Genomic DNA, 22,703 nt, shown 5'->3' with positions numbered 1-22,703 from the left:
ATAATAAGCTGTCAATTTTAACTTATAAAGGACACATTGAACTTCATATGCTCCTTAGTATGGAAAAGAATATGACAAATTTTGCCTCTGTATAATAGGCCATTAAGCAGGCAAACAAACAATTCATCTCACTATATTTTCTACTGAGGACTGGCAAATGTAAGGAAGCATTAATTATCTGAATTACAGAAAAATACAAGAGTTTCCTAGTTAAGTGGAGAGTCTTGGTAGCAAAAGCTGAAGAAAAACATATTTTGGATGTAAGTAAGTTAAGGATAGTGCTTGCAATAGGAAAAGATTATGTGGGTGAAGAGAAATGAGATGACTGTGATAATTGTGAACAGATAGAGTAAATAGAAATCTAATAGTGTTTTAAACTCAAAAAAAGCACCATTAGCCTGACCAGGTAATGGTGCAGTGGTTAGAGCATCGGACTGGAACAAAGAGGACCCAGGTTTGAGACCCCGAGGTTGCCAGCTTGAGTGCAGGCTCATCTGGTTTGAGCAAAGCTCACCAGCTTGGGCCCAAGGTCGCTGGCTCGAGCAAGGGGTTACTAGGTCTGCTGCAGTCAAGGCACATAAGAGAAAGCAATCACTGAACGACTAAGGAGCTACAACAAATAAGTGATGCTTCTCATCTCTCTTCTTTCCTATCTGTCCCTATCTGTCCCTCTTTCTGACTCTCTCTATCACAAAAAGAACAAAAAAAAATTTAAAAAGTCATTAAACTCCCAAAATTTCATTCTTTCCAACTCAGGAATTTACAGAATAACTGGAATTTATGGAAGAGATAAAATTAAAGAAAATATTCAATCCTCACACAATCACATGGTTATAATGCTTGGATTCTTGGGTCCTTCCAGAGAAAAAGCTAAATATAAAGCCAAAACATGAAACACTACATCCCTACTACCTTTCAGGTTAAACACTGTGAAGGTCACAGGAAGTGTCCCAGAATAGTTAAAGCAGTGATATCTCAATACAACCAGAAATGTAAGCTTGGCTCCAAATCAGCTGGACTTCTGCTGTACCAACTACTCACCCAAGTAACAGAATTAACACCCTGTGTAAAAACAAAGTGTTACTTTAGACTCCTCCAGTGTTCTTTTCTACATGGTCTGGAAAACAATTTCTAAAAAATCATGAAATATATGAGAGAAGCAACAAAATATGCCCCAAAGAAAAAAGATAAAACTAACTAGCAGATTATACTCACAAGTGATTCAACTCTATGATAAAAAGACAAACAAAAAAAATGAACATTTTATACCCAAAGTAAATTGAATGTAGAAAAAAATAAATTGAGTAGAAATCAATTAAATTTAAAAAGACCAATTATAGAGAAAATTAACAAAGCCAAAAGTTGTTTGAAAAGATATTAAAACACTTATAGACCTGGTGTGACTAAATTAGAAAAAAGAAAATTCAAATTGTCAATATCATAAATGAACAGAGAATTTCATTGCATACTAAAAAAGATAACTAGAGAAAAGCAAATCAAAACTACAATGAGATGTTACCTCACACATGTTTCATTGACTATTATCAACAAGACAAATGATAAGTGTTAGAAAGGTTGTGGAGGAAAAGAAGCCCTCATTCAGTGATGATGGAAATGTAAACTGGTAAAGCCGCAATGAAAAATAGTATAGAAATTCCTCAAAAAATTAAGAATAGAGTTATTATACAACCCAACAATCCAGAACAAACAAGGAAAACAAACAAAAACTCACAGACATAGACAAAATATGGTGTTATCAGAGGAACAGTGTTGGGGGGTAGTAAAGGAAAAAAGGGGATCAAATATATGACGAAGAAAGAGAATTTTACTTTGGGTGGGGGAACACCATGCAATATATACATGATGTACTATAGAGTTGTAATTTGAAGCCTATATAGTTTTAATCAATAAATTATATTAATAAATTTATTAGTAAAAAGATAATTAAGTAATATTATACTAATAAAGTAATACATTAAGTATTTTATACCAATAAATTAGACAATTTATGTAAAATAGACAAATTACTGGAAAAGTATTACTTACTAAATCATAGACAAGATAATATTAAAAAATTTAAGAACCCTATAGTTAAAGTACAAATTAAATAATTATCATGAAAAATCATTAATATGGGAAAAGAAGGTGGGGTGAAAGGAGGAGAAGAGGGGGCATAGATAATGATAGAAGAAAACTTGACTTGGTATGGTGAACACACAGTGTAATATAAAAAAAAATGTATTGTAGAATTGTGCACCTGAATCTGGTATTTTATTAATCAATGTCATCTTAATGAATTCAATAAAATTTATTAAAGTAAAATCATTATCAAAAAGCATCCCATACAAAAAATTGGGGCTGAAATACTTATCTAATTAATGCTATCAAACATTAAAAAGATATAAATTTTGATGAAATTATTTCAGAAAATACAATGTCAACATTATGTGTTCTTTGATATTATGCTCTGAGAACATGTCATTTATGCAGATTTTCTGCCAAACATAACCTGAATTCAGCCATAAAGAAATATCAGAGTAGTCAAAGACATTCTAAAAATATAAAAAAGATATACTGTAACAATGTCAATATCAAGAAAGACATATTACTGATTAAATTAGATTAAAATTAAATGGCAGTTTAATGTAATACATGATCCTCCATTAGGAAAACAAATAGTCATTAAAGATATTAATGAGACAATTGACAAAATATGAGAATTGGTGAGTTTAGATAATAATATTATGTAAATGGTATAGTTTTTTTTTTTTTTTTTGTATTTTTCTGAAGCTAGAAACGGGGAGAGATCCACCCAGCACGCCCACCAGGGGGGGTGGTGCTCTGCCCACCAGGGGGCAATGCTCTGCCGCTCCGGGGCGTCTCTCTGCCGCGACCAGAGCCACTTTAGCGCCTGGGGCAGAGGCCAAGGAGCCATCCCCGGTGCCCAGGCCATCTTTGCTCCAATGGAGCCTTGGCTGCGGGAGGGGAAGAGAGAGACAGAGAGGAAGGAGAGGGGGAGGGGTGGAGAAGCAGATGGGCGCTTCTCCTGTGTGCCCTGGCCGGGAATCGAACCCGGGACTTCTGCACACCAAGCCGACGCTCTACCACGGAGCCAACCGGCCAGGGCCAATGGTATAGTTCTTAATCCAGATTATTACATTGTGGTCATGTAAAATAATGTTCATGATCTATGGAAAAACACACTGAATTGTTTCAGTGTAAAGTGGCATGCTATTTCAAATGATTCAGAAATAAAATGTAAAACATAAGAAAAAATGTAGAGAATTGGTGAGTCTAGATAAGTCTTTTAAATGAACCTTACCACTGTTCTATAAATTTGAAATTATATAAAATAAATATTTAATTGGTAAGTCATATTTCTATATAAAAGCAAAAAATAAAATAAATATTGAAAAGTATACTATCAAAAACCATATTACATTTAGACATTATATAAAATATATACTATGTCTCTTATAAGACATATCAGACTCAGTATCTAAATGGAACTGCCTTATGACCCAGTGATTTCACTTCTGAGAATATATCCCAAGAAATCTGAAATGCTAATTTAAGATAATATATGCACCCCTATGTTCATTGCAGCCTTATTTACAACAGCCAAAATTTGGCACCAGCCAAAGTACCCGTCAGTAGCTGAATGGATAAAAAACTATATTACATTTACACAGCGGAATACTATTCTGTCATAAAAGATAGAAGGAAATTTTACACGTTATGACGCCATGCATGGACCTAGAGGGTGTTAAGTATAATAAGCCAGTCAGGGAAAGACAAATACTTATATGTGGAATCTAATGAACAAAATAAACTAACAAGCAAAACAGAAACAGACTCATACATACAGAGAACATATGGACAGCTGTCAGGGGACGAGTCTTTGGGGGACCAGGTAAAGAAGGTGAAGGGATTAAGCAAAAAAAATAAAAACAAACTCATAGATACATACACATATAAAAGATGTCAGTTTACTTCAAAATAAACTACAAAAATAACTCAACCTCCGCCAAAATTTTATTAGGCCTTTTTGTAGAATTTGACGTTAATTTTAAAGTGTATTTAGAAATGCAAAAGACCTAAAATCGTCACCAGAACTTCTTGGAAAAACAAGAACAAAATTGGAGAAAGTACAAGATGTGACTCTAGGACTTACTGATATGGTACAGTAGTTGAGACATTGGCAAACGATAGATAAATAAATAAAAAAAGAGAATAGAAAATCTAGAAAACCATTTACACATACACATTAAGCTAATTTTCTGTAGAAGTACCAATACAATAAATAAATATTGGAAAGTCAGTTTCTCTCCGGAGAGAAAAATGACCCGATAGATATGGATTTTAATGAATGTTACTATTTATTATATTATGGTAAAATGATTTATTATATTGCAAAGGATGCTAACTTTCTTTTAAATATTATTTTTATAACTTTTTAGTAATAAGGGACCTATATGTAACTATTTACAGGGACCTGAATGTTCTTGTACTGAATCAGATTTTGTATGAATTAAAGTTTCCATTAATGTTGTTTTATTAAGAGATTGCCATGAGTTCCAGCAAACACCACTTCTTCAAAAGCCAAACATGATGAATAAGCATAAATGATATAAGTGGAACATAGCATTCATAGTCAACTGTGGAATTATAAGAACTATGTGAATCTATGTCATATGTAGCACGCATTCAGGATGTATTATTCTAAACCAACTAAAACATTAAATCAGTTCATCTTTTTTTAGCAATGAGAAATACCTTAGCACAAACAGTAAGCATACATAATTCAAATTAAAAATGTAGCACATTGATTTTCTGAGAGTTGTGACTAAAGGACATTAGTTTCTCTTTTTATTCTGAAAATTTCCAAGCTGGTTTATTGCATTTAAACCCCATCCTAACATTCCATGAATACAAACTGGCCAAGCATATCCATGAAGCTTTCTAGTAATTTGTTCCAAAATTCATGCTGCTTTGATCTTATTTTGATTTGATTCCACAATGTTAGTTTTCTCAGTCAATCATTATTCATTCTTGCATTGATTTAATTTAGTTTCTGCCTCTCAACTCTTGGCTTTTCCAGAGATTTTTCCTGTGTGAGTAATCCTCTGTGTAGCACAGGAAGACAGGGTGCCCAAAAGAACCCTAGTGAGAGGCTATTGAAATTAGAGCAACCATTGTCAATTTCTATTTCTTCATTTATTGGAAATGTTGGGGAATCAGTGGGGAACAAAGAAAGAAAAAAAATGGATGGAAGTAGCAACTAATTTAGAGATGTGTTCGTGGTCTTGAAGTCTACTAATTGACTTAAATTAGAGCTGTAATCTTTTAAGCAAATGTAATAATTTTAGTCATATGGTAAGATATTACATATAAAGATAAAAATAATCATTTAAAAGCACAGAAGTTAAAACTAATAATATTTAAATATAACAACTCTTAATGCTTAAAGGGCAATTTAAAAAGAAAAAAGCAATATTTTTTTCTATCAAATTGACAATTATTTTACTTTAGCAGGAAAGATTGCTGGCAAAGATTTAGTGACATATACAGCTCCCACATTATTGGTATAGTGTAAATTGGTATAACCATTCTGAAATGCAATTTGACAATGTGCTATAACATTTTTATTAAATTCTTAATCATTTGATTCACAAATTCTAAGAACTGTCATTAAGAAAATAATCATAGAGGAAAACACACATCTGTGTAAGACCATGTTTGTTAGTGATTTGTGTAGCAGTGAATCACAAAAAGCTACTGATATATCTAAAAAAAACTAATGGTTGGGAAAATAATACCATAATTTTATTATGAAACACTTTGTAGTCATCAAAGCTTTTATTTTTTGAAATACATTTACTTATGTAAGAGGTTGTCCATACTAAAATATTAAACAATATTTGAAGAGAGTATTAAATATTTCATTAAAATATGAAAAAAGACTAAAAATCAACACTCTGAAAATTAAGAGTACATAGTCATTTTTCTGTTTTTTAAATACTATACCTTCATTCACTTAGCAGAGATTGCTCATCCTAACCTATATCTATTTCCTTATAACTCCTGAATTTTAGCACTGTCCATGCCTTCCATCAAATGTCATTTCCCAGCTTTAATGTGATCAATTGCCTCAGATTCTGTCTGAAAGGCTATTATATTAGGCCACCTTTCCAACTGGGAAAGACCTAGAGCAGCTACCTTACGAAATCCACTGATGACGTGGACCATCCCCTTTATTGGATTGCTTACCTCTAGACTGCCAAAGAGAAAAACAAGTAAAAACCTATCTTATTAAAGGTCTCGATTTTGAGCATATTAGAACATATAGCATGTGCCATGATTAATAAATACAGTGTTTTTGTAAAAACATTTTTAAAATAAACCAAGTAAGTCAAGTGAGTAAATAACTAATTTTATTGCATAAAATGCAGTATAGTATATGTAGAAGCCATGAACTACCTCCAGTCAATTGTTGAGCTCATAGTTTCCATAAACATTGATAAGTAGAATTTGTAAAATATTATATAAAACATACATAAAAAGAATTTCAGAAATGTGATATCAGGACACAATTCTTGAGCTAGCATAGTTTTTCAACTTCAGTCTTATTGACATTTTAAAAAAGATAATTATTGTGAGAGTTTGTCTTATGCATTTTGGTATGTTTAACAGCATCCTTGTTCTCTATCCAGTAGCTACCAGTAGCACCCCTACTTTGTGACAACCAAAAATAATCCAGATATTGCCAAATGTCCACTGGGGGAGCAAAGTTTTTGCTGTTGAAAACCACTAACATAAATAACCTCTCACTTTGATGGGAAAGATAGCATATAATAAAATCATGAAAACAATATTAGTAAAGTGCCATGGGGCTGACAAAGATTCTCTCCTTAACAAAACTCTGGTTAGGCTCTTCTGAATCCCCTTCCCAACTAGGCCTTGACCTTCAGACTTCCATGTTTGCCTTTAGGTTGATTGCTTCCAACAAAAATTCTCCTAAATTGGTTTAGTCAAGGTCTCCTACCTCAATATATGATCACCACAATACACATTGTATACACAACAATACTGCATTAAACTTTTTATCTTTCGGCCTCTTCAGATAATATCTGTCAACATGATCTGCCTTCAGCATAAATCCTGTTATATTAGTTTAGCCAGAAATTTTCCATTCACTGATCACTCACCTGCTCCCTTTTTTTTTTTTTTTTGGTCTACTGATTGCAATAGTTTCTGAATAAAATTTGTTTTTACCATTTTAATTATTGTCTAGATATGATTTTCCTAGGAAGGTACACTAAGAGCTCATATCTGTTGGATGAAATCAGAAAGTCTTGTCAAATGACGATTCCAGAGGAACTTAGCAAAGAGACAACACACAGTAAGATTTGAGGGAAGTATAGTTAGTTCAACTAGAGATGTATTGTGTTTCAGATGCATGATTATCCTGTTCCTTGTTCATTTTGGGCAATATATCCAAAGACCAACATTTAAATATAAAATTCTTATTTATTTCAAAATCATATTTATTATATAGTGATGCTAAAACTATATAATAAAATAATTTCTACCCCATATGATGTCTTTTAACTGTTCATTTGTAAATTTTCTAATGCTTAAAGCCATATTATTGTATCATCAAATAAATTCAAGCAACCTAAACACAAATATTATGTTAGTATTTTTCCTAAACAAACCAAAGTCACTCTAAATAAATCAATCAAAGCTACAAAGATGTTTTTATATAGAGTCACTGACGCAAAGTATTTTGTAGAAAACAAAATTGCCAGAAGCTTTTTGCTAATAACTGTTAAATACTTAATGATTCTTAAAAGCCTGAGTCTCAAGCTTCGGTTCATTCTTAAGTATCCAAAGCTTTGACCTTGAATTCATATCCTTAATGATTCAAATGGTTGTTCTGTCCTCTTTTCTATTACTTCAGATGAAAGTTCTTCAAAACTTATCAATATATGATGTCACAGTTAAAAACTTGAATATAATTACAGCATCTCATCACAATTGTTTTTTTTAATAAAAAAGAATTAATATGTATGTCACCTTGAGTTTAAATGGTAACATGTTAATAGGTAATAAACATTTATCCATCTGCATGATCTTATAAAAACATATCCAAAAAGTAAAGTATTACAGAATATGTTTGCTATTTTTTCAAATAAATATTATTTTCCATAAAGTACATACAAGAAATTTTTATAATTATATTACTCTTGTAGATAATTCCAATGATATAATAAAATAAATATAAGTAAGTAACAATGTATCATTTTAGGTTTAAATGCTATTCTTTTCTTTTACATGCCTTGAATATAATTTTTAGTCACCATTTTACTTCCCAGAAAAATACTGTTGTAAGTTCTGACAGTTTCATGATCTTAGGCTGTGGTTGGGCTTCAGTGCAGGAGATCTAAAATGCAACACAAAGGCTCTTCTCATAGTATCATTTCTGTATGAGAAAGAAAGCTATCACTAGATTAATTGTTTTTTAATTTGAAATACTTTTCTGCATGGAAAGGCAAGTACCTGATCACCCTGATCACCAAATATCAGTTCTTCTCATATCCCTGTGATTGCATTCCTCCCCTTTGAAGCCCCAAACTTCCATTCCTTTCCTTATTTCTTGTAAGTACATAAGCCTCAATTACCTGTCTTTGAGTCTGATATTTTTATGAGGCTACTATACATGGAATTCTATTTGTTTTTCTTCTATTAATCTGTTTTATGTCAATTTAATTGTTTGACATGCCAAATAATCTAGAAGAAAAATTTTTTCCATGACTACAATATCTAGTGAAAAATCCTGCTTACAATATACCAGAGAACAGCTAGATCATTTGTTCTTACTTGTTAACTATGAAAAAAAAAGTTTAGTAACATATGAGCAGGAAACAATGCAAAACAATGCCAAGGCAAATCATCCAAAATATATAATATGAGAAAAATTAGTAAAGGAATTAATAATATTAATAAACTCAAAATATTGAGAAAATATATATGCTTAAAGTAAAAATTTTATGCTATTATGTGTGCACAGAAAGCTCTACGGGCTGCTGGATATAAAAATTAGGCAACTAAGCAAAGTCTTCAATGTGTTGTGGAAATATTTACAACCTAGAAGTTTATATATCCAGATAAAGTTCAAAAAATATAAAATAAAACCATTTTCAACACATAAGTTCTCAATATTTTTCTTTTTTTATATCCTTTCTGAGGCAATTATTATATGTTATCTTTAGCAAAATGTAAAATAAACAAAGTTGGAAGGTATGAGATCCAGAAAAGAGCAGCTCCATCCAGAATAAAAGCTTTCTAAAATGGGGTCTTTGATTTAAAAGGTAGACACATTTTTGAAAAGAATAATAAACAAGAACTGTAAAATTCATAAAAAGCAAATATTTTTAAGGTAATTATTTTAAATATAATGTTAATTATATGTGACACAGTTATAAAAGTAAAAAAAATAGATAAAAAGAGAAAAATAATTAGTTTGTTCTTTATCCTAGAAAAACTTCCAAGTGCTTTGGAAGCTTAGACATATTATCTAAAGAAAAATATGAAACCTCATAAATCTACTAGACCAGTAAAAGAATAATTGCATAATTACAATAATATAATTCTATTTCAACATTTAGAATCAACTCATCAAAAGGGCAGAAGATTTGATAGAAGGGGAGAACATAAACATTACTAACTTGATAATAAAAGCAATAATCAAGTGATTAGAAGGGAGCTCACAGATATCAATCAAAAGTAGGAATAGGAAAGTTTGGAACTTTGTGGGTTGACATGTGGATTGTAAAAGCATCATCTAACATAGGATTTCTTAAAAGACCATGATATAGAAGTGTATAGTTAATAATTTCTATTTAAACAACAATAAATATTATCAATATCATATATTAGTAGGAGCTGAGGGGATGATATTTCTACCTTATAAGGCACTAAGTCTTTAGAAACAGACTAGCATTGAAAATTAAGGCACATCTTGAAAGTACATTCCCTTAATTACCATAAATTGAATCTCCAAAGCACTTTCTGCTCTGTTAAAGAAACTTATCCAAAACAATTGCCGCTCTTCAAAATTTGAGTTTTCCCTTTATTTGCAAGTGATTATTATGCTTCTTTGTTCAAATGTATTTAAGTACATCTCAAATGTAAAAACACATTCTTTCCTGTTGATAATACTTGTCTTGTAGCGGCAAATGTTTCCTTATTGAGATTCTCAAATGTAAGATCAGATTCATTTTGAAATCACTATGTGAACAGAAATCATTTTAGTATCAATACCTTCATTTGTCTTATCGTTTAAACATATTAAATATTTCAGAAAAGATTTAACAGTAATAAAATTTAGTATTTTAAATTATAAACATCAAGGATCATTAGAAAGTCTCAAGGTGACAGAAAATGACTGAATTAAAAAACACCGCCTGACCAGATGGTGGTGCAGTGGATAGAGTGTTGGACTGTGACACGGAGGACCCAGGTTAGAAACCTTGAGGTTGCCAGCTGGAGAGCGGGCTTATCTGGTTTGAGCAAGGCTCACCAGCTTGAGCCCAAGGTCGCTGGCTTGAGCAAGGGGTCATTTGGTCACTTGCCCCACTGTCAAGGCACATAAGAGAAAGCAATCAATAACAACTAAGTAGCCATAATGAAGTATTGTGCTTTTCATCTCTCTCACTTCCTGTCTGTCTGTCCCTATCTGTCCCTCTCTCTGTCTCTCTGTCTTTATCACTGTCATATACACACACACACGTACACACACACACACACACACACACACAGATACAAAAGATATTTTTGCTGTGTTTTGTTTTTGTTGTGAACAGTTATGTTATCTGGGTTGAAAAAAATGGAGGCATTGGAAGAGTTCAGTGTGATATTGTTACTCATTGTCATATTTCATTTTGAAGAGCTCAATATGTTATCTTCTTACTCTTTAGATATTTAAAAACATTGCTTTTTAAATTTGTTTATTGGTTCAAGAATAAACATAGAAAAAAATCCTATTTATGAAAATTAAGTGATACAAAGCTAAATGTAGATATAGAAATTTTTCCCATAATAAATTATATACACTCACACACACACTTTTCATTAAATGGATATCATTCTCATACCCATTTTGAACATTTTCCCTTATGAACAATTCTGCCCATAATAAAAGAGAAAGGTGATTGAAATATTCAGTGGAGATTATTTTTAAATATAAGACTGAAATATTAAAATTTACTTTGGGCAGCAGTTGTCATTTATAAATTTCAAAAACCATTGGACTTTGCAAAAATAAAAAAGGAGTGAGTCCTAATGGAAATTTTGAGTTATAGCTAAGAGTAATATATCAGTATTGGTCCCTCAGCTGTAGCACATGTAACACAAACACAGGATGTTAATAACAGGAAACTGTATGCAGAGAGGAGAAGAAGTATATAGAAACTCTTCTTACTTCCTGCTCAATTTTTCTATAAACCAAAAACTACTCTTAAAAAAAACTAATTTTAAAAAATGTTGAGAAATTATTTGCCAAGATAATCACACTAGCACTTATCTTTGACTTTATTCTAATTAGACAATATGAATCCTGCATTTTTATATCACTCATATTATTTTAAACAAATGTCTTATTTTAGAGTTAGGAGATATTTTATTCAAACGATTTAGTTTTTCAAGGTTATAAAGCTTACAAGTAATAGAAAGAGGAACAATTGACCTAGACTTATTTGCTTTGTTTGACATTAAAAAATAATATTTTATCATTTACTACTTAAAAATAGGTTAAGAATATAGGGAAAAACTTCAATACTCAAATTGTGTACTATCACAGACTCTTGAGGGTGAAAACCTCCAAAAAGAGAAAAATTAGCAATTTTATAAAAGAGACTCATTAGTCCCTAACCTAATTTTAATGAAACTTTTCCTGTTTTTCTTCCCTTCAACCTATTCCAACATAATGCCGCTAGATTTTTGTACCTGTCACAATGATGATTATTCAGTTGAATGATCTTACATTAGTCAGGTTTCTCTCTCTCTCTAACAATATGAATCATCTTAAGCAGTTGAGCCAAAGGGACAACCAAGTATGAAAATGTGTATGTTCTTCTCAGAGCCCAAGCTCTTCCGTACAGCCAGACTCTTATGCAGACGTGCAGACAAATTTAGCTACTCTTTGTTAACATGGTAATTTCAATTATTAGCAATACATTTATTTTGATAAATGCTAATATATTCTAGTATTTCTGCCTAGCCTGGTAGAAATTAAAATCATTCTTTTCTATTCTGTGTTAAGTAAGGAACTGAAAAGAAACCTTTGTCGTTTATTACTATGTATTTAAGGTATTAAAAACATGTAACCTAAAGACCTGGATTTCTAAAATATCTGTAAAAAATTCATTAACTTAGGGTGTCCATTAAATGTAATATGCTTATTTATCAGTTGAACAGAAAAGTAACAAAATTTATTTATTATGTAAAATCTGGAAATTTTTCCCAATATGAGTAGGGTATTTCTAATGAAATATTACAGAATGGGTTTTTTTGTTTGTTTGTTTCAAGAATACAATATCCTACCCTCTTGCTCTAAATAATTTGTCACTGATTAAATTTTTTTATATAATAATTGTGTTTAATATATTCAGTAGCAATCCCTGGACTTGCAAATTATGCAAAACAACTGTTTATGTGTAGAGAAAGAAACAATGGAGAGAAACTAATTATAAAAATGAAAAGTTTGTCCTAGCAGGTTGGCTTAGCAGTACAGCATCGCCCAGCATGTGGAAGTCCTGGGTTCAATTGCTGGCCCAACCATCTGCTTCTCCACCCCTCCCCTTCTCCTTCTCTCTCTCTCTCCCTCTCTCTTTGTCTCTCTCTCCTCACCTCCCTCAGGCATGGCTCAAATGGTTTGAACAATTTGGCCCCAGATGCTGAGGATGGCTCTATATCCTGGCCTCAAGTGCTGAAATAGTTCAGTGACCAAGCAAGAGAGCAGCATCCCCAGATGTGCAGAGCATCATCCTGTAGGGGTTTGCCAGGTGGATCCCAGTCTGGGCTTATGCAAGAGTCTGTTGCTGCCTCCCTGACTCCCACCTCTCAATTAATAAAAAAGAAAAAAAGAAAAAATGAAAAGATTCATTTCTAAGATTAATATACAAAATCTTCCAATGAGTTACTTTATATTTACTATTGAAATTTACTTATTATTGAAAAAACTCGATAACTCCTTACTTGTATTATTTGTATTTTCTGTGAAGTAAGTTTCTATATATTCAGTTAAAATGTTTTCTGCTTCATTTCTTGTAGTTGTGCTTGTCTTATCTCAAAAAGGTGAAGGTGTCACATGCAATTATCAAGCATGGTTTTAATATTACATGTGAACTTTGGAAAATTGTGGGTAGAGCGCAGAGCGCATTCCTAGCAGCTGCGGCTGATGCAATGCTGTGAGAATACTCCAGCTCCCAGAAGCCTCCTGGGCATACCGCCCGCTATAAGGAAGCGACTTAGCGCCAACCACGCAGCTCTCTGATCTTTTCAGCCATTGGCTATGAAGGATATGCTGTAATATTGTATTGGCTGAACCCACGTATATAAGCTAGCTTACTTCCTGAATAAAGTGGATCTGCATCACTGAACCTGGTCCCCGGAGTCGGGTCTTTGCATCTCCGTCGTCCTCACCCCCAGCAGGACTTGTCCATAACTGGTGCCCAACGTGGGGCAGGGACCTTACCAGCATCCAAGGGATGGGTGAGTGACCCTCTGCAATGGGAAACCTTCTCCCCCACTCTCAAGCCCTGCAGGCTCGAGCCCTGCATGCCCTATTGCAGAGTAGGTGAGTTGAAGTTTGTGAAAAGGTTCTCTGTACTTACTGGGAGATTATCTCTAGTCTCAATCCCTGGATTGAGGACGCACCACTCTGGGACCCGGATACTTGGGCCTGAGCTCTCCGATGCGTTCATTTGGCTGAGGTGCATGGGGGGCAAACCTTCCCTCTCGGCCTCACTCCTGCCATATTGGCAATACACACCTGCTTGACCGGTGCTCCTGCTGGGGACCTTCCATAGTCCCTAAGGTCCTACAGGCTGCTCCTCTTTCAGAAGAGCCCCTACCTCCTTATTTGCCCCCTCCACTGAGGAGGAAAGTATTTTAGCCTCCAAGTTTGCAGCTGAGCGTGCATAAACGAAACTAACCGAATTGCTAACTGCACCATCAGCTCTGCCGCTGGAAAAAGCAGAAGTCGCTACTCCTGCATTCCCTGCCAGGGCTCAGTGCTCCATCAAGCCTCTCAGATGCCATTTTCTCCAACACGTGTTCCTGCTGCAGACCCATGGGCCAGCCTATATGCCCCATGTGTCTTTTTTCTTTCTGTCTGTCTATCTTGTCTATTTTTTCTGTATCTCTTGTTCTCTCTCTCCCCCACCCCTGATTTGTATCCAGCATCTACTCCTCTTCCAAGCACAGCATGGTTGCGCTTACAGAAGCCAGCTGGTCCTATATAGAATAGTGTTCAAAGCACAAATGAAAGGCACTAAATTCCACAAATTTAGTTATGAGGGATCCGTACAAGTAGGTGAACTACTAGCCATTTACTATGTGCTATGTCTTTGGCAACATGGCCCCCTTAACATTTTTTCAGATAATGCTTATGCAGTACAAACAGTCAAAGGCCTTGCCCATTCTACCTTCTGGCCCAAGCAGACATTATTAGATAGGGCTCTCATCCAGCTTAAAGAACTGTTAGAGGGTGTCAACACCCTTTGTATATTCAGTGTCTTTGCTCCCATTCTGGTTTTCTTGGCCCCTTAGTGGCAGGCAACACACAAGTTGATTGTCAAGTTTTAACAGTCTCCTCTATTGAGCAAGCCAGACACCTTCATGCCCGGTTTCATATGTCTGCCCATTCTCTCAAATCTCTCTTTCCCTATCTCACTCATGCAACCTGCAAACACCTTGTTTGCATATGTAAACAGTGCAGGCTCTTACTACCCTTAGGCCCCCTACAACCACAGGGTGTCAACCCTTGAGGCTTACAGCCTAATGCTGTGTGGCAAATAGATGAGACTCATGTCCCCCAATTTGGTAAACTCCTCTACATACACGTAGCAGTAGACACCTTCTCCAGAGCTGTCTCGGCTACGGTCCTAGCAGGAGAAAAAACTAGACATGCAATTCATGCACTTTGACAGGCCATGTTTTGCCTTGGTGTACCTTGGGAAATTAAAACTGACAATGGGCCCTGTTATACCAGCAGCCAATTTAAAGCCTTTTTTTCCCAATGGCAAATCACACACCACCTTGGCATTCCTTATAATCCCCAAGGACAAGCCGTTGTAGAATCGCGACACAGAGACATTAAGCTTCAAATTCAAAAAGAAAGGGGGGATATACCCCGGCCTCATCCAGAGAAGTGCTCCTCAGTGCTGTATTCACTCTCAATTATTTAACTTTTGATTCTGAAGGAGAGACTCCCAATTATAAACATTAGAGAGGCCTTCATAGCCAAACAACCCCATTGCTGTTCGTATGGTGGAAGGACCAGCCACAGCTAAGAGGCAGGGACCGCACCCTCTTCTAACACAAGGGAGAGGTTATGCTTGCATTTTTCCAGAAAATAGCCCACATCCAATTTGGATTCCAGAAAGGAACATACAGCCACTCCCAATGTCCCAAGATTACCCCACCAACGACGCCTCAAATACCTGCAAACCCTCCAGTTTCAGAGGCTGAGAGATAAAATGCAAACATATGCAGTATGTAGCCCACGGTAAGCCATCTGTTCCGTGTTTGGATGCTGGGACCTTTGTGGGAAGGGAGCATGCATGGATCTACGTTCATTTTTTACAATCAAAATGGAACTGTGATTAACGGCACCTAGAAGGTCTCTGTAACACAATGGGAGGAAAATGACATCCCAGCCCCTAGGAGAAATCCCCTGTTTAAAACCCCCATTCTATTTCCTAACTAGTCAAACATTACAGAAGCTTGCCTCATTGTTTAATCCAGCTAATCTATTAACATATAGTATATAGGTATTATAGTTGTTTTAGTTCTACTAGGGTTCCATTGCATAATGCATAGCATTCAGAGTCTACAACAACAGCAAGCTGTCATTCATCAAGTCCAATTGGTCTTAATTAAAAGAGAAGGAAAAGATATGGGTGGAGTGCAGAGCACATTCTAGCAGCTGTGGCTGATGCAATGCTGTGAGAATACTCCAGCTCCCAGAAGCCTCCTGGGCATACCTAGGAAGGAAGCTCGCCCACTATAAGGAAGTGACTTAGTGCCAACCATGCAGCTCCCTGATCTTTTCAGCCATTGACTATGAAGGATATGCTTTAACATCCTATTGGCTGAATCCACATATATAAGCTAGCTTACTTCCTGAATAAAGTGGATCTGCATCACTGAACCTGGTCCCCGGACTTGGGTCTTTGCGTCTCTGTTGTCCTCACCCCCGGCAGGACTTGTCCACAGTAAATAAACCATTTTATTTACACTTTACAAACTCAGGGTAATTTTTATTTGTCATTGAATAAATGGGCTTTTAGATTATGTTACTTTGAGATTATGACATAAATTGTATCAAGCAGGTATAACTTTTTTCCAAGATAGGAGAGAAATTTAATGGTGATTTGGGTAAATATTTCAGGTTTTATTTTCCATCTGTAGGTTTTAATAGATTCTGTAAAATGTCCAGTATAGATAGAAAATTAATCAATTACTGAAGATAACATAGTGTAGTACATCGTATTATTAATAAAATATTATTAAAATTAGTCTTATTAAATCCCTGTTCTGCTATTTAAAAAGTAAAAAAAAAATTTCTTCTTTCTTTACTGAGAACATTTGAGCTAGGAGATATATATATAGGTGTGTGTATATATTTATATAGTTGACTTAATGCATATATATATGCATATTACCTATACCCTACACAATCATAATATCAGATTTCTTTCAGCTTCTCTGTATATTTTTTATTTAAATACTAGTTGAAAAACATGCTTTTTTTTTTAGAAATAATATGTCTTTATCTGTATGCTATGAATATATGATTCAATATATATTGTTTTATATCATCTCAACTGAGGTACTGATGGGATATAAATTATTGGTTAAGTGTTTCTTAAAACAAGTATTTGTTTTTACCTCAAAATAAACATAAACAGTAAAAAATAACAATTTAGAATATTGTATTAATACACATTTGCTTCATAAACTAACCAAAGAGAATAAAACCAAAATTATAGAAGAGTTAACATATAAGTGTATCTCAAGGAAATGAAAAAAAATGACTATAAGCTAAGTATGCCCTTCTTAAATCAAGGGAAAAATTACCTTTCAAGTTTGAACTACAGAATGCAACATGAATGCCTCCATGTGATTTCCACTTTGGAAAAAATCTCGCAATTTACCCTTTGACTTGTGAAAGTGCCAGTAAAATGCCCACTAGATCTTTTTGCACTGTCTAAACAGAGAGTGAATACTGCCATGTGACTACTATTAATAAATTTGTTTTGCATGATTGCAAAACTCTGCAGCATATAAAAACCTAGCAGTAAAATTAGAGCTTTTGTAGAGTTTCCACATGCTCATTTGTTCAATATATTGCACTATTGTGATATAAACTTTGATATAGTGCTGTCTAGAGAAGCAGTCCCTACAACCTCATAAATGGTTAACAATTAGACACACTTACATTACTTGCTCATAGATCTGAATAAAATGTTGACAGTTTCTGCCAAACATCATCAAAGTCAAATAATGGTTCATCATTTATGCCCCTACCAGGCAGGATAATTATGGTTTGCTATTAATATATAGCAGTAATTTGGTGCACATCTCTGTGGAAGCTACTAGTTAACACATTCTAATGTAATGAATACAATTTATAGATAAACTTTAGCATCAAAAAATAGCTACTTCAAGTGAAACAGAAATATAATAATATCACGTATACACTCCTTCAGAGAATTCTTTGTGAGTAAGCCAGAAACTTCCATTTCTTGAAGATTCCACTTACAGTCAATTAAAATACTTTTTAAATTGATGCTGCTGAAAGTACAGAGGACTGTTCACAAAAGTTAAAACTACAAAATTAACTTGCCCAGTTTAGAGTTGTAATTTTAACAAAGGTAAATAAAGATGCTACTTTAAGTCCTCCATGCCCTCCACTACACATATACCACATCTGAGAATGAAGCCAGATTTTTTTACCAGGAGAGTTGTACTTCTAACAATTGTTTGCTTGAATTGAATTCAAATCAATGACAGGTGACAGCAGTGTTCTTAGGCAAACTTGTTCGGTGTGCAGAAGCAGGGAAGACAAAATGAAGAGTATTAAAAGGACACAGTGAAGGGCAAATAGAAACAGTAGTGAAATGCTGTTTCACCGTAGGAAATAACAACAGTAGAATCCTTGAAGTCTGGAAATATCATATACAGGGAGTCATTTTGAGAAAATGTGTGATTTAGTTTCTATGTGAAGTATAAAACAATTCCTTGATTGTAATTCTATCAATTAATGGGAAATCAAGACTTTGAGGAAACTAGAATGGTTCAATATTAAAATTCTCATTCACATTAACATGCCTCACAGTCTCAGTATAAATATGAACACTAAAATGTTATTATTATACATAGAAGAGTAAACACCTTATTACAAAGTAATAATGAATGAATATATAATTGGCTGAACTAATGTTTTATATTAGCCTACCTCTAACTTTCAGTATCTTACCCATAAACAGTTTGAGATACCCTCAATCATAAGTGGCCCCAGGAAATTTTTATTCTAACCACTAGTTTTATTTTATTTTTATTTTATTTCTTAATGAGAGAGAGACAGAGAGACACAAAGGTAGAAAAAAAGGAAGGTAAAGAGATGAGAAGCACTGACTCATAGTTGTGCCACTTTAGTTGATCTTCAGTTACTTTTCACATGTGCCTTGACCGGGGAGTCTCCAGCCAAGCCATTGACCATGGGATCGTGTCTATAATCCTATGCTCAAGCTGGTGACTCCATGCACAACCGGGTGAGCCCGCCCTCAAGCTGGAGAGCACCGATTTTGAACCTAGGACCACAACATCCCAGGTTGATGCTCTATTTGCTGTTTTACCACCAGTCAGGCAACTACCCATTTTTGAGGGGGGATGCGTATACTATCTTTTCTTGGAATATTGTCCTCTATGAATTAGTATTTTTAATTTCAAATACAATTGACACTCATGCCTTAGTTTTTCATAGCTTATATTTTACAAATAGAAACTTTATTATTTGTTCTATTATCCTTAAGAAAATGTTGATGCTATTACCACTGTATTGTGCTTCCATTTCTCTCTCTGAATTGTGTGTCCCTACAAAGTATCTTTCTCAAAGTTGATATAATCACAAACTTTCTTGGGCAGGAGAGCATCTTCCAGAATAAGCCTACTTTGAAAATGTCTCCACCAACAAAAATTCTCTCTCTCTCTCTCTCCCTCCCTCCATGTGAGTGTAACTCTGCCCACGGGGTGGGGCAAAAGCCCAGGAACAGAAAGAGAACCGCAGCTGAGCGCAGCTACGCAGCACTGCCTGGCCCGACTGGGGAACACAGCTCAACCCATGGGGGCAGGGCTAAAACCCAGGAATAGTCGGAGACCCATGGCTGATCAAAGGTGCTCACCACTGTCTACAGTGCCAAGGCTTGCAGCCCAAGGTGTGGTTTGCAGACCCACCCGTGGCAGTAAGGGCAAAGGCCGAGGTTTGTAGACCTAGACACATAAATACAACCCCTCCCATGGAGGAGAAATGAAAACCGCAGCAACAGCCGCAGTGGGCCGGTGCTGGCAACACCTATACCCAAATGCCAGAATGCCCAAGGCAGTGGCAGAGGGGGTGGTGGGCCTGCAGAGAGACCACACCTAGGGAACACAGTGGACAGAACCATTGGACTCAGTGGCCACACCCTTTTATGCAAAGACAAAATGGGAAGGCAGAGAAATGCAACCCAATTGAATCAAGGGAAAGCCCCAGAAAAGGAGTTGAGTAAGTCAGATATAAACAAATCACCAGAGGGAGAGTTTAAAATAATACTTGTTAAGATGCTTAAAGATAGTAGAACAACAATAGATGATCATAACGAACAACTAAATACAGAGATAGCAAGTATAAAAAAGGACATTGAAATAATAAAAAAGAATCAGTCAGAAATGAAAAATACAAAATAGAAAAAAAAGACCACAATGGACGGAATTAAAAGCAGGATGGATAAAGCTGAGGATTGAATCAGTGAGTTGGAGGACAAGATAAACAAGGCATGGAAGCAGAGCAGAAAAAAGAAAAGAGACTTAGAAAGTCTGAGGAAACTCTAAAAGAGCTCTGTGACAACATGAATAGAAATAACATCAGCATCATAGGGGTTCCTGAAGAAGAAGAGAAATATCAAGGGATAGAGACATTGTTAAATCAAATCATAGCTAAAAACTTTCCTAAATTGATGCAGGAAAAAGTCACACAAGTTCAAGAAGCACAGAAAATTTCATTAAAGAGAAATCCAAAGAAATCTACAAGAAGACACATCATAATTAAAATACCAAAGCTAAATGATAAAGAGAAAATATTAAAAGCTGCTAAAGACAAAAAAGGCTATCACCTACAAAGGAGCCCCCCTAAGGATGACATCTGACTTCTCAACAGAAACACTTGAGGCCAGAAGGGAATGGCAAGAAATATTCAAAGTAATGCAGAAAAAGACCTACAACCAAAACTTCTTCATCCAGCAAGGCTATCATTTAAAACTAAAGGTGAAATAAAAAGCTTCCCAGACAAAAAAATAAAATAAAATAAACCCTCAAGGAATTCATTACAACCAAACCAATGCTACAAGAAATGTTAAGGGACCTGTTGTAAACAGATCAAAGGGGGAAAAGAATATAGCAAAAGAGGAATACAGCTTTAAAGAATAAAATGGCAATTAACAACAACATATCAATAATAACTTTAAATGTAAATGGATTAAATGGTCCAATCAAAAGACATAAGGTAGCTGCCTGGATAAGAAAACAGGACCCATACATATGCTGTCTATAAAAGACACACCTTAAAACGAAAGATGCACATAGACTGAAGGTAAAAAGATGAAAAAAATATTTCATGCAAATGGAAATGAAAAAAAAAGCTGGGGTAACAATACCTATATCAGACAAAATGGAGTTTAAAACAAAGGCTTTAGTGAAGATAAAGAAGGTCACTACATAATTATAGAGGTAGCAATCCAACAGGAAGATATAACCATTATAAATATCTATGCACCTAACATAGGAGCACCTAAATATATAAAGAAGACTTTGATGAAGATAAAGGGCGAGACCGACAGCAATACTATAATAGTAGGGGATTTCAATACCCCACTAACATCACTAGATAGATCCTCAATAAAAAAATTAACAAAAAACAGCAGACTTAAAAACAAACTACATCAACTCGATTTAGTAGAGATCTTCAGAACCTTTCACCCTAAAGCAGGAGAATATACATTCTTTTTAAGTGCTTATAGTTCATTCTCTAGTACAGACCAAATGTTAGGGCACAAAATTGATCTCAACAAATTTAAGAAGATTGAAATCATATCAAGCATTTTCTCTGATCATAATGGAATAAAACTAGAAATCAACAACAACAAAAAACCTCAAAAATTCTCAAACACATGGAAACTAAATAGCAAGTTGTTAAATAAGGAATGGGTTAACAATGAGATAAAAAAAGAAATAAAAAAATTCTAGAAATGAATGATAATGAGCATACAACAACTCAATATTTATGGGACACAACAAAAGCAGTACTGAGAGTGAAGTTCATAGCACTACAGGCATAGCTTAAGAAGCTAGAAAAAGCTCAAATAAACAACCTACCTCTGCATCTAAAAGAACTAGAAAAAGAACAGCAAGTAAAGCCCAGAAGTACTAAAAGGAAGGAAATAATAAAGATCAGAGTGGAAGTAAATGACATAGAGGCTAAAGAAACAATACAGAGGGTCAATGAAACAAGGAGCTGGTTCTTTGAAAGGTAAACAAGATGGATGAACCTTTAATTAGATTCACCAAGAAAAAAAAAAGAGAAGAGTCAGATAAAATTACAAATGAGAGTGGAGAAAGAACAACAGACACAACAGAAATACAAAGGAGTGTAAGAAAATACTATGAAGAACTGTATGCCAAAAAAATTAACAACGTAGATGGACAAATTCCTTGAAACATATAAGATTTTAAAAATTAATCAGAAAGAATAAAAAAACTGAACAGGCTGATTACAACAGATGAGATTGAAACAGTTATCAAAAAACTTTCAACTAAAAAAGCCCAGGGCCTGATGGCTTCACAAGTGAATTTTTCCAAATATTCAAAGAAGAAATAATGCTTATCCTTCTCAAGCTATTTCAAAATATTCAAGAAGAAGGAAAACTTCCAAGCTCCTTCTATGAGGCGAGCATAATTCTGATTCCAAAACCAGGCAAAGACAACACAAAGACAGAATATTATAGGCCAATATACCTAATGAATCTAGATGCTAAAATCCTCAACAAAATATTAGCCAACTGGATCCAGCAATATATAAAAAAAATCATACACCATGATCAACTGGGATTTATTCTGAGAAGGTAAGGCTGGTACAATATTCACAAATCAATCAATGC

Source organism: Saccopteryx leptura, chromosome 8, assembly GCF_036850995.1.
Source record: "Saccopteryx leptura isolate mSacLep1 chromosome 8, mSacLep1_pri_phased_curated, whole genome shotgun sequence".
NCBI lineage: Eukaryota > Metazoa > Chordata > Mammalia > Chiroptera > Emballonuridae > Saccopteryx > Saccopteryx leptura.
Note: the sequence above shows the minus strand (reverse complement) of the source record.